This window comes from Pelodiscus sinensis, chromosome 1 (assembly GCF_052426305.1).
Source record: "Pelodiscus sinensis isolate ZL-2025 chromosome 1, ASM5242630v1, whole genome shotgun sequence".
Lineage (NCBI taxonomy): Eukaryota > Metazoa > Chordata > Testudines > Trionychidae > Pelodiscus > Pelodiscus sinensis.
Genome location: NC_143052.1, coordinates 234,746,665 through 234,771,754, shown reverse-complemented (window position 1 = coordinate 234,771,754; position 25,090 = coordinate 234,746,665). Strand labels below are relative to the sequence as shown.

The following is a 25,090-nucleotide window of genomic DNA, read 5'->3' as shown; positions in this document are numbered from 1 at the left end:
GAAAAGAAAATTATATGTATTAAATTAAATAAAAAATGTTCATTTATGCATGTGAAATTTGTTTCGAATAGGAATGCCTCCCCTTACAAGCCCAATCAGTATTAATAAACAATAGTTTAGAATGGACATGAATAATGTTTCTCAGACAGTTTGTTAGTAAGAATGGAATCATCAGAAGTAAGTACAGGTTGGACCTCCCTGCTCCGGCACCCTCTGGGCCTGACTAGTCCCCAAGGAGGGAGTTCGCTGGACCAAGGGAGGTTGGCCCCTCTGCTGTCAGACTCTGGGCTCTCTTGGGAATTGTCAGCAAATTACTTCACTCCCCTGCCCTGGGGCCACCGAGCTCCCAGCTCCTCAGTCAGCCCTGGGGCTGCTGGGGCATCATGGCCAGCCATGGGGCCTCTAGCACTCTGCAGCCTCCTGGCTGCCCTGGGGCATCATGACTCCACTGCCCAGAGCAGAGGCTTTCTGGTCCAGCAACATGCATGGTCTTGCCAGACCGGAGAGTCCCAGAGCAGAGAGGTTCAACTTGTATAACTTTTATTATAGTCAGCGGGAGCCAGGTATGTATGTATCAACAGCAGAATAAAATGATAAATATAGCTGCTGCTGCTGCTAGTCCCCCCACCCCCGTTCTCGCATATGCTCCAAGTCTGGAAGCTGAAAGGTCTAACAGCTCTATAATATAAAAAAGACAAGATTCCGAAGAGAAATTTTTACAGGAAATTGGACAAGAACTTAATTTTATTTTTACAAGCATTGTAAACTTCCCCTGGGCAGTATAACTTAAGCATTAATATGATCCAACTCATAACCTTCTGTAAAAGTTGCTTGTGTGATTTAAATATGGTAATCTAATCTTATTTGGGGTTTTCACAGATTTCTTCTTGTTTCCTTTTCTTTCTCTTTTAATTCCAGGGAGCTGTAGTTTTCTAAAACTGAAATTCTCTTGATGGTGTTTTAGCTCCTTTGTATCAGCCTGACAATGCACAAAACCTAGAAAAGAGCCTGAACTGGCCAGCTGGTTGGAGGAATTCACAGTAGATGCAAGAGACAGAGTATCTTGTTTCTGTGCCACTGCCTGTGCCGGCCCTATCATGAGGCATAGGAATAAGAACATAAGAACGGCCGTACTGGGTCAGACCAAAGGTCCATCTAGCCCAGTAGCCTGTCTGCCGACAGTGGCCAGCACCAGGTGCCCCAGAGAGGGTGGACCGAAGACAATGATCAAGCGATTTGTCTCCTGCCATCCCTCTCCAGCCTCTGACAAACAGAGGTCAGGGACACCATTTCCATCCTCTGGCTAATAGCCTTTTATGGACCTAACCTCCATGAAATTATCTAGCTTCTCTTTAAACTCTGTTATAGTCCTAGCCTTCACAGCCTCCTCTGGCAAGGAGTTCCACAGGTTGACTACACGCTGTGTGAAGAAAAACTTTCTTTTATTAGTTTTAAACCTGCTACCCATTAACCTCATTTGGTGTCCTCTAGTCCTTCTGTTATGGGAACTAATAAATAACTTTTCTTTATCCACCCTCTCCACACTACTCATGATTTTATATACCTCTGTCATATGCCCCCTCAGTCTCCTCTTTTCTAAACTGAAAAGTCCCAGTCGCTTTTACCTCTCCTCATATGGGACCCGTTCCAAACCCCTAATCATTTTAGTTGCCCTTTTCTGAACCCTTTCCAAGGCCAAAATATCAAAGGCCAGAATGTGGCATGCTGTCAGGGTAAGGCTGGCTAGTGTATACTGTGCTTTAGCGATCCCGAGCTAGCACATGGTGCTTTGGGCCTTTTGCTAGCTGGTCTAGATTAAAGTAGGTGTAAGGTTGTTCAAATCTATATAGACTTATAAATTTGGCCAGAGAATAGTCTACTTTCTCTGCTTCACTGTCTAGAAACTGACAGAGCCATGTCAATTGCAGTGCTGGAAGATGCAATACAAACTCTAAATACACAGCTGGTCCCGGATGCTTGGGATGCTGAAAGCTTGTTGATCTGTCTGTCAGTTGCCTCTGGTGGCCTTTATTTTGCACTGACCTGAGAGCTCAGTGATTATTTAAAGCCAGAATAATTTATAACACATCCAGAATTACTAGCCAAGGATAGAAGATAACTTACAAAGTTTGACCTTCCATTTACCAGTCTGTTTAACATGATTGTCTCCCAACTTCTCTCCCCCCAAAAATCCAATTACTAAAATTGTGTATAAGCACATCTCATCCTCAGGATAAGTTATTCTGGAAAATTTGGTAAAAGTCATAGTTTATAAGCCATATCAATTTTAAATATGCAAAAAATAAATAAAATAAGACAGTGAAATTCCTAAATAATAACTTCATTTAAAAAGTGTTAAGATTGCAAATGTGTTTTAATAAAACCCAGCTAACTCCAGCCAAAATTTCTTTATAGAAATTGCATAACTTACATTGCACTTCAAACCTGAATTCTGCCCTTGCAGTTTTCAAAAATATATTCAAAGGTCTAACTCTGGGGGCAAAGTTAGGGTTGGGTGAGCAATGTAAGTCAATATAAGTGATCATGAGTGATGCAAGTCGTGCTGCTTTTGCCCTGGTCTACACTAGTGAGTTATTTCAAAATAACTCCCCTTATTTTGAAATAACAAGCAGAGCATCCACACTACCAAGCCCGTTATTTCAAAATAAGGGGCTGGTTATTTCAAAATAACAATTCCTGCTTTCCACAAGGAATAACGCTTATTTCAAAGTAGTTATTTCGAAATAGTGCTAGTGTGGCTGCTCCACTGCTGCTATTTCGAAATAATTATTCCTCAGAGTCATTCATAGTAATTACTCCCCAGTGCTTCCTGGGGCTCTAAATTGAGGTAGCACACCCACATCAAGGAAGCCTGCCTTGGACTAATTTTGAGGCTTCCCCATGGTGTGGATATGCTATTTTGAAATAGTTATTTCAGGCGTTGTTTTGAAATCAATTATTTTGAAATAATTTACTAGTGTAGACATCCCCATTATATCTTCATAGTCCGGAGCTATTCCATCCTCTGCCAGTGGACTGCTACTCTTATAGTGCCAGCCCTTCTCTGAATACAGACTGGCACATTTACTCATACTAAATTGTTTGTTTCTGTATTATGCACAAATTGCCACAGAATAATAAATTACTCATCCATCCCCTACCAGACTCATTTTATTAAGACTAAAGATAAGTTCTTACCAAGACTGCATTTGGCAAAAGACTAGTGCAGTGGCCCACAGTCTGATCTGCCTGTAATCAGTGGTCTGTGGGTTGCTTCTTAGCATTCCACAGGATGACATTTTTGTTCAGTCACATTTTGGGTGATTTTATACACGTAGAGAACTAATATTGACTGAAGACCAGGACTCTAACAGGTTAAAAAAAGAGCTATATAGATTCATGGAGGGTAAGTTCATCAATGGCTATTAGCCAGGATGGGTAGGCATGGTGTCCCTAGCCTCTGTCAGAGGTTGGGAATGAGTGACAGAAGAGGGATTGCTTGATGTTCTGCCCCTCTGGGGCATCTGGCATTGGCCACTGTTGGCAAACAGAATATTGGGCTGGATGGACCTTGGGTTTGACCTGATATGGCCATTCTTATGTAATTTATATTGCCGTAAAACTAAGATGTCAGAAGGTTTAGGAAGTATGCAGGGGCTTTTTTTTTCTCCAGAGCTGTGAGGTTCCTTTAGTTTGGAATTATGATTGCAAATCTTCAATATCACTCAGACTACTTAAGGGTACAGCTACTGAAGCATATTTAAAAAAGGTCAGACCTTTTGTATCTGCCACTTACATTCTGATTATCCTCCTAGAGGCAGAACTCCTCGTTTTGATATACAGTGAATAAAAGACACAGGTTGAAAGAATCAAGATAATGAATTTGCAGGATAATTTTACTAATTATCTTGTTTCTTATCACAGAACCAAGGCACTGCAAGTCAATCCTACTGCAGTTATTAATATGCAATGCCTAAAGCTGTTCTTGTAACATTTATTACACGTTTACCTAACTAGCTCCACACTAGACTGATTGATTTCTATTGTATTTATAACTCTGAAAAATCACTGAAAAGGTTCCTTGTTTTTGCTCTAATTTGCACTATGTTAAATTATGTACTCAGAGACAGGAAAGATTGTAATAATCTCTTTTGAACACTGTAAATGTTAAGTAATGAAATACAAGTAATGAATGGGTGTGTTTCTGTCTGTCGTGGGGGTTATTAAAGAGACATTATCAAGGAAAAATGAGCTGATTTCTAATTTGTTATGGGGGAGCGGAGAAAGAGCAAGCACGCACTCTAGGAAATCAGGCACTAATAAAAGCAGCATGAGATTATGTCTGATTCCTAGCTATACCTATCAGGAATATGTGGGAGAAAGTACAGACAGTCCCTTCTGTATCTTCTAGAAAAAAGGCAGAGGAAGGAGACAGGTGAGGAGTGATGTAAAGGGGTGTGTCCCATGCAGATGACGAAGTGCTTAAAGAGGCCTCAGAAGCCAGTTAATTACCAGATTGTACCTGGAGGGGTGTAAAGTCTCGATGATCAACCAGGATAGAGAATAGCTAGGCCTTCATAAAGGTACAATGGGTAATTGGAGGGGGTGGAGAGCAGAGCCATGAGGGAAGTTGTTTAAATCTGCCTTGGCCAAACAAACATAAATGCAGTGTCAGGTAGAAAGAAAGCATGCGTGCTACTACACATTTGGAGGTCCTTTTTTGTTCTATAGAATCTTACAGATCTTTGGCAGTAACCTTGACTATTGCAGTATCTGCTAATTTGCCAGCATTATCAGGGAGCATTTTTGTTACTAGGTCAGATGCTCAGTGACAGTACCAGTGAAGTTTCTGATGTTGCTTGTTCTTCATCATTACAACCATATCTGAGCATTAAATGTAATGAAATGAGTTAGGCGATGCCCACCCTAGCACTTCTATTAGTAAAACTTGTGTTGATCAGGAGTGTGAAAAAAACACACCCTCGATTGACAGATGTTTTATCCACAAAAAGTGCTGGTGTGGACAGTGCTTTGTCAGTGGAAGATGCTCCTGACAAAGCTACCATCTCTCATTGGGTGTGGTTTTATTTTGTCAGCAGAAGAGCTCTCTCATGCTGACAAAGAACAGCCATGTTGCATTCCTTGTAGCGACACCACTGTAGCAGCACAGTTGTGCCACTGTACGGTGCTCAGTGTATACAGGCAGTCCCTGGGTTACGTACAAGATAGGGACTATAGGTTTGTTCTTAAGTTGAATTTGTATGTAAGTCGGAACTGGCTCCAGATTCAGCCACTGCTGCTGAAACTGACCAGGGGCTGACTACAGGAATCTAGAGGCAGAATTGCTCTGCCCCCAGCTTTCTGGAATCAGCCACTGATCAGTTTCAACAGCGGCTGAATCTCGAGCCTGGGACAGAACAGCTGGGCTGCCAGGTAGGTCCCTGCAGGACCAACCCGGCAGCACCCCAGCTGCTCTACCCCAGGGTCCACAACAAAAGCATGGTCTGCTGGGGGGGGGGGGCGCACTAGCTGCACCCCCCCTCCAGCAGACCAGGGACACGGGGAGCAAAGCCGCAGCAGCGGCAGAGTCCCGCGCCTCCCCGGCTTTGCCAGAGCAAAGCCTCAGAGGCGCGGGACCCCTCCGCCTCCCCGGCTTTGCTCCAGGTGTCCCTGGTCTGCTGGAGATGGTCTCCAGCAGACATGGGGCACCCGGAGCAGCTTTTCTCGCCCCGGAGGTCGAGGTGGCGGGACTGCTGCGCTCTGGGCGGTCCCGCTGCCTGCGAGCTCCGGGGCGAGAAAGGTCTGTTCGTAAGTGCGGATCCGACATAAGTCGGATCCGCATAACTCGGGGACTGCCTGTACATAAAGCCTTACTCAGGTCAAGTGCTGAGAATGTTCTGCAAGCCAGGGGGACTTACATTGGTTTTCAAGTGTGATCACCATATTTGCATAAACTGTTCCTCATTTTCAAGTGATGCACACTGCATCACACAACAAAACAAACCCCTAGGTACTCAGATGCACACAGTCACCCTTCTTCATGGAATGCAGCTTTTACTGCCCGCTGCATAGCCAACCAACTCTGATAGCCAGTATGTGAGGGATGGTGGAGCAATGGCCAATACCCATCCCTCCTCCCTTCTTTTGGGGCTCTATGCACATTTAGGAGATCAGTGACAGAGCTCTTCTGGAAGCAGAAACTGCAGTTCCCCTGACCCACATATAGGCCAAGCAAGGTGCGGGGAACAGCACTTTACTGCCTGTCCCTCTCATATCACACCTGCAAAAGGACCAGGTGCAATCTGATTCCTTCAATTTATTTCTGTGAATTTCACATTAGATGTTGTAGCTACTCTTACCCCGTCCCCACTCCATATTTATTTAACAAAACATTTAACTCCTGGGCCTAAGTTACTGGACATTTACCATTTAATGAACTCCATTATATTGTGTATGCATTTTCCTTTAAAATAGCATTGCAGACTCTTCCTGGAAGTGGCTATAATATCTAAGTTTTTGATAACTAAACTCATTTGGTGTTTTATTTTCTTCGCTCAGATTATTTCCCTGAACACTACATAAAAATACACCATAATGAAAAACAATAATAGGAAGGAACTTGGCTTAATCAGAGTCACTTAACACTCTTGTATGCTTGTGAAGTGTTTTTATAACCCAGAAACAAGGTCAGCGGCGTGAAAGTAGATCTTTAAGTTAGCTGAAAATACTTGTAATATTAAAAGAAAAATCAAAGCTTGTTTTCTGCCATGCAAGTTGCAAGTAAGGACTCTGGAGTACCACAGTAGTGTACTTTAATAAGGTATCACCTCAAAGCACTGTTGCAGACAACCAGAGGACACAGAATAATCCAGACCAGGGAAGATCTGCGGAGAAAAATTGAAAGGCAACAGGTTCTTTCCAGATAACTGCATAAAAACCTAGAGTGCTCTGAAAAATAAGCATTTATCATGCTGTTTTTTCTTTTAGTTTACATTTTATGGGATTTTTTTCTTCTAAAAGCCCTTCAAAAACATTAAAAGCAGAAATAAAGTGCTCTTTGGAGGTTTTAGTTTTGTTGATGTACAAAATTGGGAGCCTACTGTGGTATAAATAAAAGCTTGTACGTAAATTCCTAGAATACTAAAAGCTGCTGACTAGGAGATTAAGATGGTCTGAAGTCACTGACTCAGATCATCAACAGTGTGCCGTTAGCTGAAATGATTAATCACTTTGGTACAAAAGAAAAGGAAAGGAAATTTGTTAAAAAATAAGCAGGGGGCACAGTGCTAACTCCTGGGGCAAGATGATTGGCTGTTTAATAATGTATGACAAAGTGTGTGCCAGATCAAAAGCAAATCACATGCAGCTGGCAGAAGATGAAATGGCATTAGGCAAAATATTTGTCTCGATATGAAGACTATTTAGGAAGTTACTGTACTGAAGGCTATTAGACCATTTTTAAATGATATTTTGGTTATAAAAGCCCCATATAAAAAACACAGTATTTTTAATGCCCATATTGAGTTTATCATAGTCAGGTTTTAAATGCAAAAGCGGCGAGGAGTCCTGTGGTACCTTATAGACTAACCGAAGTGTTGGAGCATAAGCTTTCGTGGGCAAAGACCCACTTCGTCAGATCTGACGAAGTGAGTCTTTGCCCACGAAAGCTTATGCTCCAACACTTCGGTTAGTCTATAAGGTGCCACAGGACTCCTCACCACTTTTGCAGATTCAGACTAACATGGCTACTCCTCTGATACTCGACAGCATGCAAGATTTTAAATGATCATTTATACTTTGCAAACTGCTTCAGTAATGAGAACTATGGCATAAGCGTGTGTATATATTGTTATTAATCTGGTATGATATCATTGATTTTAACTCTTACTGTACCTCTGATTGAAGAGAGAAGTTTTGGGATGCATACATGTAGCACCTTTATCCTTCACTTTCCCCCCTTTTCCCCATTTGCATCGATGGCACACACAGTTTAAAATGTAGGTGAGGGAAAGGTCTTGGTTGAGTTTTCTCTATTTATTATGGCATTGGATAGGCTTGGATTAGTGACGGTGATATATAAGGGCCAGAGAAAGGAGCTTTCACTTAAAGATTCCTTCTTATTGAAATGTCACTTTCTAAAGTTCAGTATGTAATAATCTACAGTTTAAGCACACAAGAAGTTTCTGCTGGATTTGGGTTTAAGATGGCAGTTCTAGGATTCTGTGCTGCTGTGGGTGGTTTGGACAGAAGAGGGGCAGTGAACACTCTACTTGGAAAGGCACCTTTTGACTCCTTCTCCACTGAGCCCCAAACCAATCCCCTGCTTGTCACATGCTGCATGCCAGGTCCAGACTGCCCACAGCAAAAACTCAGCTGGCACTTCTTACCACATTTAAACTTTAAGCACCACCAAATAGAGGCTTGTGGGACTAAAACTAGAATTCCTCTGCCTCCACATGGAGCTTCTGAGTGCCAAAGGAGAGGCTCCATCCTACCATCCCCTCTGACACATCTCTCAGTCTGCACATAAACAAAAGGTTCTGTGAAAAGAATGCAAAGTCAAACACTCAAAAGCTAAGAAGTGCCAGAATTACATGTCTCTGTGCAACCTTAATTTAGCCCCTTTGGGTGTATTCTTTATACTACAGGCTTTAATTAAAAGAACACATGCTATTTTTCCATAAGAGTACCTCATCCTATGCAGAGGATGGATGCTGCTCAGTTAATGAGCCACTATTCAATATTGTTTTCTCCTATTGGTCAATGTGTAGCCCTATGCCTTATTCACGGCACACTATTCAAATCCTACTCTGATAAAAGACTTTTGTAATTTCCTTGTGGGTTTTTTTTCCTGTAGGAATGATATTATCACGATGTTACCAATGGGAATCTGAGGCACACACCGGTGAATGTCAAAAATGTACATTAACTGTGGGGGTAAACACCATGGACCTGTTTTTTCAGAGAATTTACCCTTATTTAGCTCTTTGCATGTTCACAGCATAGCTCCCAATTAATTCAGTTGAAGCTGTGAGCTCTCTGCAAATTAGACCCCAAGATCTCAATCTAGCACCCAGGAAATGAGGACTACACATTTGGTGACCACACATGAAGTGGTTGGTTTAAGTAACTGGCCCAGCATGTCACAGGGACTCTGTGGCAGAGGTAAGAATAGAATCCAGTTCTATTGAGCATCATTTAATTCCCTTAACTATGAGACCTTCCTTTCTCTGCCAGCAATCTCCTGTCTGTTCACAACAGCTCTTCCAGATTCTAAAACAATGAAGCAGGGGTACTACAGACAACAGACCCCTTTACTATACAACCCTGATTAATCCATCCCTACAGCAGGTCCATTCTGTGTACTGAATGAGGAATGTGGAGTAATAGTATATGATCATGTAACTAAAGGCTGGGTCCTATTACATACGCACAAGCAGGTTGTGTTAAGGTTCCACAGGCAACCTTCATGCTGGCATTTCCTAACTCCTGAGTGCTTGATCTTGCCACACTTACATTCCTGTAATATAGTTTTTGTGTGTAATTTCATAGATTTTTGAAAAAAGAACACTCAAAGAAAAAAAAGAAGCAGAAATTCCATGATGTGGACTCCTGCATGGTTAATTAACAGGTTTAGAACCTTTAGCTCCTGAGTACAGACCTCTCCCATGTGATCTAATTAAGTAACTGACAGCAATTGTAGTTTTCTATCATCTGCAGTTCACCACCCACTACACGTGGATGACACAAACAATTTGCCAGTGGGTTTTGCAAATAGTTGTTGAACACAGAGGAATGTTGAGGGTCTGGAATCTTTGGTTCCGTTCCATTTTTTGGAGGGTTGTATCCTTTAAAATAACAGACATTTCTATTTCTGTTCCCTCCATCCTGTTCCAGTCTTGTCTTTTCCCCACACTCATCCATGTCCCTTCCGTCAGTCCTCACCATAGTCACTGTGCCATCATCATCTAGCCCAGGGGTCTCCAAACTACGGCCCGCGGGCCGGATGCGGCCCGCGAGGCCCTCTCATCCGGCCCGTGGAGACATTTTTGTCTGGGCCCTTCTTGCCGCGGGGGGGGGGGGGGGGGGGGCTGTCAGGGGTGTGCGGCGTGTACTCACGCCGCGCCGGGGCAGGAGAAGCGGGCCGCTCTGCTGACAAGCGGCCGCGCGGCGGCAAACGGCACAGGGGGCGGGGGTTAGCACGGGCGGCGTTCCCCCGCCCAGACTGACAGGGCAGCCGGCCAATCAGGGGGCAGGATGGGCGGTGGTGGTAACGCCCGCCCGGCGACGTGCGGGGGAACGTGAACCCCGGCGGGAACTTTAAAAAGGTGACCCCTTCCGCCCAGGGGGGGGGAAGGAGTGAGCGGTGGCAAGCAGGAGGGGAGGACAGCGTGCAGAGGAAGGGGAGAGCAGGGGGAAAAGCCTCCCCCCCCTTCCAGGAGAAACGGATTCGCAGGTCACTGTTGATGTTAGGGACAACAAATCTAAAGCCAGAAATGTCTGCTATTTTGGCATCCAGGAAACAATTTCACCATTCACACTAATACAGGTGTTCATGTGTAGTGTATCAATGTGTTATTAAATAATAACTGAATAAAATAATATTAAATAAATAATTAAAAACAACATCCATGTTTTGATTGTTTTTTATTTGGACCTCAAGTGTGTAGTCGGCCCCCGAACTGCTGTTTGATAGTTAATGCGGCCCTCGGGCTGAAAAGTTTGGAGACCCCTGATCTAGCCAATTGCAGTGCTTCACTCAAAGTACAGTCCAAATTCCAGTCATCCCTCCACCCAGTCCCATATCCCAGTCTCTCACTCTTCCTAGTCTTTTACTGCAGGGTTCTTGCCTCAGTCTCCTTGAACAGCCAATCTCAGTCAGCCCCTTCTCTGCTTCTGATATCAGTCTTCCCACTGCCTGTCCTTTTCTCTCTTACTCTAGCTTCATATTCAGTAACCCAAAGCTACTTGTCCCAATCTATTCCTTCCACCCCACCTCTGCCAGTCCAATTCTTGTCCCTTGTACATTCTAGTCAGGTTGCTTCCTCCTCCATGCTGCCAACTGCACTCATTTGGTGAAGTTAGACTGGAGGGAAGGAGTCAAAATCAGGATTATAAATGGAAGATTGCTAGAGGGATATACTAACAATAAGTGGATATAAGAGTGTGTACATTTGGAAAAAAAGAGAGAGCTGCACTTACCGTTCGTGCAGATTACTACTTCTGTATATTTTTGTAATTACCAGCAATATTTAGTTTGTGTTGTCACTCACTAAGAAAAGGCATAGCTACTGAAATAAGTGAGCACTTAAGGAAAACCCAGACCTTTTATATCTGCCACTTATTTCCTGATTATGTTTCTGGAGGTCAGGCCCTTCATTTTGACACTTAATGAATAAAATGCCCACGTTGCAGGAAATGGGATAATGAATTGTGAAAAGACATAATCAGCAATGACTAAATAATTAAGGGAATTGAAATGTAGAGTCACTTGGGAATGTATTAATAATAACACAATTTTTCCATATGCTAAAGAATTCTGTCTGTTTTTAGAAAATCAGTCTCACACATGCTCTATGGCAAAAAAAAAATTAATGTAGACTAATAGGAACTGTAATTAGATGTTCTGCTTTCAAACAGCTGAATAAAAGATGAAATCATATAGAAAGTATATTTAGATACAAGCCAGAAAGTAAACTGATTATTATTCATAGTGCTGTTAATAGGAGCTGTAATTTATGCATCTAGTGGGAATTATGTTAGGCAATTAGGAAAGGGAGTCACACTTGACTTCCCTTTATGCATTTCCATATTTATATATTTTTCTATATCATGCCAATGTCTCCATCTCTCTGGTTACCTTTAATCCAAATAACTGTCTAAAATAATATCCTGACAAGGAAAATGGCTCTTAGAGCTCAAAAGCTATCCTTTGCCTAGATTAAATAAAATTTCACATGCTTTTGTTTGATCTCATCAGCCGATCACATCAACTTCAGCTAATCAGAACTAGTACATGACTTTTTAACTTCTGTTAGAGCGTCACCTTCAAATGCTTGTCATGGAAGTGCTGGACTACCACAGCTGTGGTTTTGTGCCCAGGACAAACCTCCTTTAAATTCTACCCTTAGTCTAGCTACCCAGCATCAGAATCAGTAGTCTAGTGTTGATAGCATGTCGCTAACAAACTAAGAGAGAGGCAAGATAGTTGAGCTAATCTCTTTCATTGGACCAATTTCTTCTAGTGGATGAGCCAAACTCTGGAGCTTCCCAGAGATCTTCTTCAAGGGTATGTCTACACTACCACCCTAGCTCGAACTAGGGTGGTAATGTAGGCAGCCGTAGTTGCAAATGAAGCCCGGGATTTGAATTTCCCGGGCTTCATTTGCATCTCGCCGGGCGCCGCCATTTTTAAATGTCCGCTAGTGCGGACTCCGTGCCACGCGGCTACACGCGGCACGGACTAGGTAGTAACGGTAGTTACTAGGGAGTAACGGTAGTTCGGACTAGGAAGCCTAGTCCGAACTACCTAGTCCGTGCTGCGTGTAGCCGCGCGGCACGGAGTCCGCACTAGCGGACATTTAAAAATGGGGGCGCCCGGCTTTATGCAAATGAAGCCTGGGAAATTTAAATCCCAGGCTTCATTTGCAACTCCGGTTGCCTACATTACCACCCTAGTTTGAACTAGGGTGGTAGTGTAGACATACCCCAAGTCATGTCTGCACTAAATACAGATGTGACAGAGAGTGAAGCATAAGGGGTTCTCATGCAGGGTAGGAGAAAAATGAAATGGGCAATTAAGAGTTAGCAGGCAGTAGGAAGTGTTACAAAAATGATTGTCTTAAGGCATAAAACCACTGTCCTTATTCATGGTTTTTAGTGTCCAGCGGAGCTATGAATTTAAATTCTCAGGGCCATCTTTTGAAAGTTTATGCAGGTTTTCTTTTGTGGATGAGGACTGAGGGGCCAGATATAAAGTGATCACTTTGTGAAAAGTATCCAGCCAGGGGTGTTTATGTCTTTGATCATTTTTCTGTGTGAGTTCATTTGGGAGTGTAGCTATTGTTTAGCTTTATCCACAGAGTAGTTGTTGGGCTATTTGATGTACTATATAAGGTACATCATATAATGTGACAGGCATGTGTAGAACCCATAGATCTGGACAGGTGTGTTTTATGTGTGCGTGTGTTTTGATTCTCATAGCAGTAGAGATATGGCAGCATGTTTTTCATCTGTTATTCTGGAAGGGTCTGGAGCAGCTTTGAGGCGGTGTGTCCTGCTCTGTGAGGTGCTCGCTTCTGGTTATGAGTTTAGCAAGGTGGAGGATTGTTTGAAAGACAAAAAGGGGGCTCAGGAAAGACTTTTATTAGTATGTGGTTGTAATTGTTTGATGATAGCCTGTAAGGGTTTTGGTGGTGGTGGTAGTGGGGTAAGTGACAAATAGTGGTGTGTGAAAGGTTTTAATGTATTACTCACCTATCAATGGGATCTCAGTCTCACTCAGTCACATTATTTCCTTTATAAATGATTTAACGCTCACTAGAAGGGTAATTTCCATTTGTGTAATAATAATAATACCTTGTGTTTTCATTCAGAAATTTGGGACTGTATTAATAATTAATTAATTAACCTTCACCGTGCTGCAGAAAGGTAGGTAAAAATAATTATATCTGTTTTACCAGATGGCCAAAGTGAAGCATATATAGTTAAGTGATTTGCGGAAAGAATAAAAACAATTCAGTAGCAGAACAAGGATTAGAGTTTAAGAACTAAAATCAGCCCTGGATTAAGCAGGTGCAATTTCCATTGCCTGCAGTGGGCACTGCACACACTTGCTCCAGGCCTGAATAAATAATTTTTATGTGGTCTAAATCCCCTAATCTAGACATAAATCCCTCCTGTTTTATATGCATAATGCTGCATTTTAGACTGTTCTGTACTCATAGTCTCCATTAATCCTCACCTATTTATTTCCTGCAGCACCAAGCTGGACGTCCCAAACCTGTAGCAGGTGTTAAAATTCTTAAGCTCCTGAGCCTTCCTTTCTAACTTGGTTGCCATGCCTTCCTGTCATGAGTCGTTGCTTCTGCTAGTCCAGAATTTCAGATTGTTTGATTTGAATATGAGGGGTGGGGGATTTGGAATCCCACGCTATCATCCAGGTCTTAACAACACCATTTTCTGTGTGGTACTCTACACTGAACTCCGGAAAAATACTTAAGGTCTATTTCTACCAGAACTGTCCTAGAAATTAGGTGTCTGATTTCTTGGCCCCTACCCAACACTATCTCCTAGCTACAGGTCTTATTTTTTTTGTCTGCTGATCATCTTTTGTAATTGGGCTGGCAAAAATTTCCATTGCCTTTCTCTCTTCACCCAAGCTCTAACTGACAGCTGCTCCTGCCCCGCTCCATTACCACAGATGGCTATACCAACATCTAGCAGTTGTTCTATCCCTCATCTAGTTTACTTCCGCCTGTCATGTTAGTGACATCCCCAGCCACAACAGAAGTTGCTCCCCAGAGCCACATTTGTGACTTCCTTACATTAATACTCACAGTGGCCCTTATATAACAATCTCACACTGCCTCTTACCACTGCCTCTTTATAGCTTGCTGTGATATCCCTCTCATCTGCCTCGTAGTAACTGGAAAGCTTGTTGTGCTCTTGCAGCTATACAGAATGTTTATTGCAAACTGTAGAAGGACATGTAAAAGGTGTAAATGTATATTTACATGCATTTTATTCCTTTTCGTCACAGTTGGTGGTTACTTTTAACTTCCCCTATTAAACAAATCTTTTTGTTGTTGATTCCCCTCCCTGAGGCGTTCCACTCATCTGGTTAGATACATTTATTCTAAGAAGTGGTGTTGTATCTTGGAATGGACTCTCTGAGCTTAACGCGGGAAAATTCCCATTGTTGTGCTGCTGAAACATTGATATATATGAGTTTGTGCATCTGTCTGTCTGTTTGTGAGTCTGTCTGTCCATCTATGAGTCTTCCCCTCAGCAGTAAGAGATAGGACCACCAAATTTGGTATGCAGCTTCCTTTTCTCCTAACTTAAAGCAAGATCAGGGTTTGGTGGCTCCAGGAAAACAGGATGTGCTTGGAATCCAGTTGTTTTCAGTGACATGGAAAGGGAAAGGTTTGAGAGCAGGGACAGTTATGCTCTGCAATGACCACTAGGGGCAGAGAGCATGGGGGACAGTTATACTACAGTGTGTCCACAGCAGGGAGGCTACACCAGCAAGAGAGTGGTCGGTTGGGGTTTGGGCTCTCCATATTGCCAGCCACCAGCCACAGGTAAGTGGCCCCCCGTTCCAAGCCCTTCCCACCCAGCGCGCCGATGCAGCATCAGATGTAGGGGGAGCCCTACTGGTCAGTGGCCCTGCCTCCTCAGCCTCCCTCCCCGCCTGGGGAGCATCACCAGGGTTGGGCTGCACAGCCCCAGACCCCTGTAGGAGCATCACAGGTGCCGGGCAGCACAGCCCCTCCCCCAGGAGGAGCTGGAGGGGGCAGACAGCTGCCACTGTGGGTGGCCCTAGTGAGCCCCAAAGACCTGCCAACCATCTCTCCTGAGCCCCCTAGCCTGAGCCTTCCATCTCCTCCCCTGAATACTTCACTCCCACCCACTGCCCTGGCACCCTCAATCTCTGCCCTTACTCCTGCACCCGCACACACACACACACACACACTGCCAGCTACCTGCCCTGAAGGACCCAGGCAATACAGGGTAAGTCTTCTAGTCATTACATAAATGCAGTGTTTTACTGCATTAACAAAAACACATGATTGTTTAACAGAGTCCATTACAGAAGATGGAGGCTTTAATGATCTCTATGGATTTTTAGTTTGTAAGAGGACATTATGAAGCTGTCTTGGTAGGGTGCTGTTTTTATATGTGAAAGAAGTTGCCAGCATTGTACAGCATTTTTATATCTTGTTGCCTAGCAACATATCATAGTGCCCTTATTGCAAAAGTGTCTGCTTTCTCATTAAAAATCTTCATGTTGTTCCTTAATTCTGCTAACTTAGCCTTGTTATTGATCTTATGCTGCTTCTTCCTATGGACTGAGGTTCCATCCATTAGCTTCTGAAGAAATATAGCAGGTCTTAACTGATTTGGTTTCACAACTAGGAGACATGTATTAGTGCTAATCTTTGGTTTCCCTGTTCATCGCCATTTGTTTTCAATCAGGAAAACTTTGTATTCAGAATCAGAAAGGTCATTGATGTGGTGATATATTTAATAGATGGATCACAAAAGTTAAAAAAAACCCAACAATGATTACATTGGACTTTCTGCAAAAGACTTAACATTTCCACGGCATTTCTTCCCTTTAAAATAATATGCAGCTTCTGCTTCAGTTCAGTATTGCTGCACACCCTTATTATTGTATCATTCTAAAAGGGCACTTTATACTTTGGATTTGCTAAGGTTACGCAAGATGTTGAGGTCTGGGAAAACTTACTCCTTCCAAAGTATGACTTTTTTCCCCTTTGTGAAAAACAGATGTATTTAAAAGTGCACTTTGTAAAAACAAATGGCAGCATTTATAAGCATCTGCACCATAACAAAACACTGTCTACAGGAGGAACATTTATTCATGTCAGCACAATTCCTGGTTAACTCCTTGAGTAAGAGCTCGGTCTTCCTGCACTCCACGTGCTATCTAGACACATGCTGTGATTCAAGCACGTGTCCTACAGATGCTTCTTCAGACTCACATGGAACAAGATCACATGGACTGCATGAAAGAACAGTCAAGCTTTGGAATTGCCATGCTCAGGAAACAAGGAGCTTCCTGCATCCTTCATATACAGTAAATGATACTTATTATACTCACCCTTAACCCTTTACTTACTAGCTTATTTTAATTGTATTCATTAATCAGACTTTAATACATTGGTGATGGTCAGTAGAGATACTGTAAAGTTGAGGTGAGCAGTATTATTATAATACCTGTTCTTAATTAAACTATTTTGGATTAAACTTGATATGTTTAAACCACTTAAAATAAATTCTGCTCTCCCTACACATACATACACAGCTTCTTTTAAGCAATAGATGTGCATTTCTGAGAGCTGAATCTGTGTATCAGAGGACAGAATTTGGCACATAATGTCAGAGCAGTCATTTTTTTCAAAGTTGTGTGTGTGAAGAGACAGAGACTTAATGGTAATCCAGTCAGCTGTTTTTAAGCTGCAAAACAAATTATAAGACTGGGTTATGTTCTAAAACTTTAGAGAGTGCTAATTGTTTAAAAGAAACATTGTAAGTAATTAATGTAAGATGTGGACTAATTAGTTTTGTCATCAAAAAGAAGTGAAAATTGTGAAGACCAAAATATTTAACTTCGCAATTACCTACTGCACATACATGAAACTTTTTCCAATAATTTTCACAACTTTTAAAAACAAGTAATTACATGCTCTAATTATGTAATTATGCATACTAATTATGTCATTAAATCTAATTATAGTGATTATGTAATTATACAATAATTGATACATAACTGACATGCGAAAACCTGCATATGTATTATTTCACAAACAGAACAGGTTCCATATTAGCCATTTGAGACTATTAAAACCATGTGGCTTTATTGGCGGGCCTGAGGAAGGGATTTGGGCCAGTCGCTCATTTTCTAAATCTCTTTGTTTCTCGCGATTGGTGCTGAAAAAATTTCTTTTTCTCATAAGTGTGTGCAGCTGCCTCCCACTGATTTCAACTGGAGCCATATGTGAGCATCCAGTGATGGAATTTAGCCCTAAGAGCAAAAGAAAACATGGGCCTCCAGTATATATTGACACAAGAGACTTGGACTAGATAAATATTTGTCACTCAATAATCACAAAATGCTGCAACCTGATTTAATTAATTTCTTCATATTGGTATGGCTGTAGTATCAATATAAGTGTTCGAAAACAGAGAGCCTGCTTGAAGACTGTGGAAAAATATATATTGACTTTAGTAGGAGCAGGAGCCTGTCCCATGGAAGGGTTATGGCTACTTCCTCTGTACACCTCATATATATATATATATATATTATTTAATTTTAAAAGATGCCTGTCTTTTTGTCAATTACATGTACACACAGATCTTCTTGAGCAGGCACAACTCATAGGATTGCCAGGTGTCCGGTATTGACCCAGACAGTCCGGTATTTTCACCTTCTGTCCAGTAAAAAAAAATCTGAAAATACTGGACCTAAAATGTCTGGTATTTTCTGATTTTTTTCCCCTGCCAGGAGGCAAAAATACCAGACACCTGGCAACACTACCACACTCAGCAACTGGGCCCAGGTCCCAGGCGCCCCTGACCCAGCCCCTGGGCCCCTCTTGGACCTTCCCCCCCCCCAACCTCTCCGAATCCCCACTCCTCCCCACTTACCTGGTTCCGCAGGGGAGATCTCTTCCCGCACAGAGTAAGAAAACAAGATGACCACCGGCAAAAAAAGAAAAACCTCAAAGGCCTTAAAGGTGCCACGCTGGGTTTTTTTGTATTTTTTTTTTGTTTTTTTTGGGTTTTTTGTTTTTTTTTTGCTTAATAACTTTCAGGGTCCTTTTTTTTCCCCTCAACAACTTTGGTTCCCCCCCCCCCCATATTTTTTTCTCCACAGTGTTTTTTTGAGGGGGAGGGGAATGTTTGGTATTTTTGGTTAAACCATCTGGCAACCCTAGGCACAGGCCTATCAGGACTCCACATGGGGTTGCCAGGTATCCTGTTTTGGACCAGAAAGTGATGTTGAAAAGGGGATCTGGCAGTATTCAGCCAGGTGTACTGTTGACCAGACACTAACTGAAAAACTTAAAAAATAACAAATAGTTCTGCAGCACCTTAGAGACTAACAAAACATGTAGATGGAATCATAGTTTTCGTTGGCACAACCCACTTCTTCAGATGAATGGAGTTAAGGGTAAGGTTGCCAGATACTTTCCCCAAAAATACCGAACATGGCAAGGAATGTCCCAAGTGGCTTTCCATCCGAGACAAACAGAAAATAGCATGTTCGGTATTGTCTGGTTGTTTTTTTTTTAACCAAACAGAGGCTGCAGATACTGGCCTGTCTGGGCCAATACTGGACACCTGGCAACCCTAGGATGTGGTCCAGGGCCTCAAAGTGGGGGCAGGCCTCTGGGTCGGCCCCTGGCTGGCAGGCCCAGGAGTAGGCAAAAATACCAGCTACACAGCCCTTAATTCTAACGACTTAATTTGAACTAGGGGTTAGTCCTCGTAGAATGAGGTTTACCTAGTTCGAATTAAGCACTCCGCTAGTTCGAATTAAGTTCGAACTAGCGGTTTGTATGTGTAGCGCATATTAAAGTTAATTTGAACTAACGGCTGTTAGTTCGAATTAACTTTGTAGTGTAGACATACCCTGAGAAAGAGAGGGAATTGAGGGTGGGAGGATTGTCAATTAGAGTGTCCAGGCTAAATAAAGCTGATGGAGTGGGTACTAAATGATCTTAAGTACCCTGTGCTTGGTTTTTTATGTCATTAGGATGTGGAATATAGTGGGCCATATATGCAAGGTCTTTGTTCAGACCTCTGTTGCATCAAACTTGTAAATGAAATTAAGTTCTGAAGATTTTTAGTTTGTGAGAGGACACTATGAAGTTGTCTTGGTAGATTACGGTTTTTATTTGTGAAAGAAGTGACTGTCCTCCTCCCTCCACCCAATGTGTTATATAATTCCTATAAGTATTTGCTGATCCCACCACAGAGGTGGCTGAATTTCAGTGATGTTTTATCCTTTGTATGGAAAACACCCCGGGAACAAAGATGTAAATAATTATAAAATGTTATTACTAATATTTGATGTGTATCTATCCAAAAGAATGAAACTTCCACTACTGTGTTATCTCTTTCTCTGTCTCTACTACCTATGCAAACATTTTGGATGAGATACATTATCTTGCAATATTTTGTATGGCAAGTCTATGTAAATGCCAAGCAGTGGTTTTTCATAAGCAAGGCGGTTTCAGAAGGGTAAGGATATATTTTCTGTTGAGTAATCACTTTCCATTTATTTTTCACACTATCTGATAACAAACATCTAGTTTTAAGTGTTATCATTCATATATGTAGAAGTGTAATTTTGATTTGATCCATATTCCTTTGAATGCTGAAATTGTTTGAAAAACTTTCTTCTTTGGTTCAAAATTCAAAGAATATCATATTACAATTATCTTTACATGTCACTGTTTGTATTACTAAAGTAAATGTTTGTATTACTACCAGTAATGTGTACTTTTCATGACAGGGACTGAGTATATGTAGAAAAGACTAAAACTGAACATTTATTTATTCATGGTGGGATAAATTCAGCTCTGAGAAGAGAAGCCACCCAAAGCCTATATTTACATCCCACTTATTTTGAAAGCTTCAGTGGGAATTACAAGATGAGTCAGTTTTATGCAGGCCTTCTGCTCAGGGGCAAACCTCACTCCAAAGAAAAATCCTCATACTTCAGTACTTTTTTGTCACCATCTTACTGATATCACAATTGTGTTTAGGGAAACTGACCAATCATAAGCACAGCATAGAGATTTGAATTTGTTTCTTAGATAGGGTACTGCCTTACCTAGACTCCTAGCTCAGGGCTGGGCAATAATTTTTGCCCGGGGGCCACTTCAAACATTTTTGAAGTAGTTTCGGGGCTTAAATGGGAAGGGAAGGGGCTGCCCCACCCACAGACCATGATTGGTCTAGGAGTGGAGGAGCCTCTTTGCTCCCCCCCCCCACTAGGCACCCATGGCCTGGAAGACGCTTGGGGATGGGGCCTGGGGATGGGGGAGCGCGGGAAGCTTCCTGCCCTGCAAGGAGCCCGTGGCACTTTGAAGTGCTGCGGGCTCCTCGCAGGGCCAGGACAGAGCGAAGAAAGCTTCATGCAGCTCCCCTGCCCCCAGGCCCTGATTGGCCTAGGGGTGGGGAGCAGCAGGGCCTCTGTGGGCCAGATCCACTGCTTGGCAGGCTGGATCCAGCCTGCAGAGGCCCCTGTCCTAGGGGTTGGGAATGCTGCAGAGCCTGAGGTAAAAGACATGTGTAATGAAATCCAGTGGCATCTATGGATTTCAAAGAGAGCTCAATCCATCTGTCTTCAGTCAGAGGGAGGGTTGTAGTGATGACTTAGGCCTTGTCTATACTACAAGATGAGGTCCAATATGTTAAGGTGGATTTTTAGCATCTGATTTTGCAAAGTCCAAGATGCATATTCCCACCGCATACCAGAATTCTATGTAGTTCAATATAGTGCATTCCCAACGGGCTGGCTACTATCAACTTTGACAGCGATGTGCTGTGAGTTGCTATCCTACAGTTCCTAGGCTCCCAGTGCCCAGTGGGACCAAAACAATTCAGTGGGTGGTTCTGAGTACATGTCATCAGTATCCCATAATGTACTCATCTCCTCTTTCCCTCCCCCCTCCTCCACCCACTTGAAAGCAATCATAGAATACTAGAACTAGAAGGGACCTCAAGAGATCATCAAGTCCAGTCCACTGCCCTCATGGCAGAACCAAGTAAGGTCTATATCATCCCTGATAAATGTCTGTCTAACCTTGTCTCAAATATCTCCAGTGATGGAGATTCTACAACCTCCCCAGGCAATTTATTCCAGTGTTTAACAACCCTGATAGTTAAGAAGTTTTTCCTAATGTCCAACCTAAACCTCCATTACTGCAGTTTAAGCCCATTGCTTCTTGTCCTGTCATCAGAGGCCAAGGACAATTTTCCCCCTCCTCTCTGTGGCTAAGTCCACATTGTAGCCTTTTTTCGGAAAAAGCTACTCAAATTGCTCTCTGCATAGCTTTTTCCGATTGTTTTTCTGGAAGAGGCTTTTCCGCCATTTGGCCCCATCTAGAAAAGCCTCCTCTTTCGGAGGAGCCCTTATTCCTCATAGAACGAGGTATACAGGGCTCCCCAAAACAGTGCATTTGCTCTTCTGCAAAAAAAAGCGGAAGAGCAAACACATTCCCTGGACGTAGCAGTATCCCAGAAAATCCCCGTCGTCTAGACGTACCCTGTGACACCATTTTAGATACCTGAAAACTGCTATCACATCCCCTCTCAGTCTTCTCTTTTTGGGTATGTCTACACTACAGTGTTATTTCAAAATATCTTATTTCGAAATAGTTAATTCGAAATAAGTTATTTTGAAATAACGCATCTACACATAAAGTGCATTTTGAAATAGTGTTTTGCTATTTCGAAATAGCTCGTTTACACTGATTGGACGCTGAATCGCATTTAAGGCCAGCTGAAACCGGTTCCAGCAGGGCATCAGGTCAGTAGTTGCTTTGTGTGGCTGCTGTCTGAGGCTATCTGAGGCTTGTGCTTAAAGGGACCCCCTGGACAGCCGGTTCTCAGCTTTCCCTACTTGCTTGCCTACCTCGCTGAGGGACAGCAAAGCATTTTTCTCTCTGACTGTTTGGTTGCCCTCACTTGGGACACCACAGCACTTGGCACCATGGAGCCAGAGCAGCCCCTGGGCACTCTGCTGCTTCTTTTGGATCTTTTGCTGCAAGCCTGGCAGCAAGTTCTGGAGGCTGCCTGGCAACTTCTGCGGCAGCCCAACCCCTAGGTCCTCTTCCAGACCCCCCTGGGAGCCGTGGAGGAGCAGTGGCCGGATGCCAGTGTGCCCCGCTGCGTCTGCACACCAGCAGCGACTGGTGGGACCACATCGTCCTGGAGCTCTGGGGAGACCAACAGTGGACCCACAACTTCAGGATGAAGAAGGACACCTTCCTCGAGCTCTGTGAGTGGCTCGCCGCTGCTCTGCCATTCCCCTCCACAAGCGTGTGGCCGTCGCCCTATGGAAGCTATCCATGCCGGATAGCTACCAATCCGTTGGCAACCAGTTCGGCGTGGGGAGATCCACCGTCGGAGCAATGCTCATGCAGGTATGGCAGTCTCCGGCCATTGTGCCAGGGGATGGGGGCAAGAGGAGGGGATGGGGCTGCCCCAGGGAAAAGGCGGGGAGGGGGTGCAAGTCTCCTCCATTGGAGGGTTTGTTCTGTCCCAGCCGCATTTCGGACTGCCCGCAGTGGCCAGGATTGCGGGGGGGGAGGAGGGTTGCTCCTGAGGAGTGGGGATGCGGGGCAGTGGTGGGGAAGGAACACTCTTAGCCACCCTGGTACCCCAGTGACTCTCGGTTTTGTGTGTCCCTCTGCAGGTGGTCAAGGCCATCAACAGAGTGCTGCTCCTCAGAGTCATCCGCTTCACGGATTTGGACGCGGTCATCGAGGGGTTTGGCGCCCTGGGCTTCCCCAACTGCGGGAGGGCAATTGATGGGACACACATCCCCATCCGTGCCCCGGAACACCAGGCCTCCCTCTACATTAACCGGAAGGGATACTTCTTGGTCATCTTGCAGGCCATGTCTGACCACCAGGGCCGCTTCCTGGACATCAACATGGGCTGGTCCAGCAAAGCACACGACGCGTGGGTGTACCGCAACTCCTCTGTGTGTCAGAGGCTGCACGCTGGGACCTTCTTTCCTGACCGCCACATCAGGGTCGGGGATGTGGACATGCCTGTCTGCCTGGTGAGGCATGCAGCCTACACGCTGCAACCCTGGCTCATGAAGCCCTACACAGGACACCTCAACCCCTCCTGGCAGGCCTTTAATGCCAGGCTCAGCAGGGCCCGTGTTGTGATGGAGGGGGCCTTTGGCCAGCTGAAGGCCCAGTTTTGATGTCTTCTCACCCGCCTATACCTCTCCGAGAAGAATATTCCGCACGTGGTGGTGACGTGCTGTGTGCTGCACAATTTGTTTGAGCGGAAGGGGAAGGCTTTGCTGCCAGGCTGGATGGCTGGATGGCAGAGGCCGACCACTTGGCTGGCTTGTACACACAGCCCTGCACGGCTGCCAGCCGGGAGGCCCATCGGGAGGCTACCGGTATCCGGGAGGCCCCATGGGAAAGTTTCCAGACAGAGGAGGACTAAAGTCCCCTTGGCGTGCCCTACCAGGGCCTTGTGCTCTATTCTACCCTCATGTCCTTTCACTTTTCCCTCCCTAATCCCCCTTCCTTATGTCAAATAAAAACACGTGTTGCCAAAAAAACCTCTATTTATTGACCATAACTGGGGTAGGCAGTGATGAGGGTGGGAGAAGGGAGGAGGAAACCTGGGAGCAGGGGGCTGGAAGGAGGAGGCAAGGGGAGGAAGGAGGAGGAGAAGCTCAGGGTTGGGGGTCTTGCCGGCCCACTGTGGGTGCGGGGGCCTTGGCGTCTCCGGGGGGGAACGGGTATGAAGGGGAGAGCAAGGGGGCAAGAAAGGAGTGGGAGAGGGAGCAGGAGTGGGAGGATGAGCAATAGCTGGAGCGGCAGCAGACAGCAATCTCTGCGCCATGACTGCAGGTGGTTGCGGATGGCACGGCCCTGGTCACGCAGCTCCTGCAACCTCTCCTGCCGCAGATGGAGGTCTTCCCTCACCCAGTGCTCCTGGCTGTGGACCTGCCTTTACAGTAACCCCAGGTGCTGCCGCTGGTATCCTTCCTGGTTCCAGGTGTGCCTGCTGGCCCGGGTGCGGGAGCGTGTCCTGGGCAGGGTGGTGGCCCTGCACTCACAGCTGGTGCAGCTGTGGAGAAACCAGAGAGGTGGTCAGTTAGTTATCCCTGGAGACACAGTGGGTAAAGCCCAGCCCCCCTCAGCAAGGTGAGGACAGCAGGTCTCCGCACCATCCTAAGTGGAGTACTTTGCATTTGTTTTTATTAAACTTCATGCTATTTATCTTAAACCATTTCTCCAGTTTGTCCAGATCATTTTGAACCCTATGCTCCAAAGCACTTGCAACTCCTCCCAGTTTGGTATCATCTGCTAACTTAATAAGCATACTCTCTGTGCCAAAGCAGACCCCTGCGGAATCCCACTTGTTATGCCTTTCCAGCATGACTGCAAACCATTAATAACTACTCTCTGAGAATGGTTATCCAGCCAGTTATGCACCCCCCTTATAGTAGGCCCATCTAAGTTGCTTGTGCCTAGTTGATAAGAAGGACATGCGAGACCGTATCAAATGGCAAACAATCTTTTCATGCTCTTATTTCCCTGGCTATCCATGCAGATGCCATAACAAGGCAAGT

At 44.2% G+C, this 25,090-nt stretch overlaps 1 protein-coding gene across 3 annotated transcripts in view; it reads left to right on the top strand.

Annotated features, from left to right (window-relative positions):
- AFF3 (ALF transcription elongation factor 3) overlaps nt 1-25,090 on the top strand; it is a 456,198-nt gene that overhangs the window by 208,193 nt on the left and 222,915 nt on the right. The window lies entirely within an intron of this gene.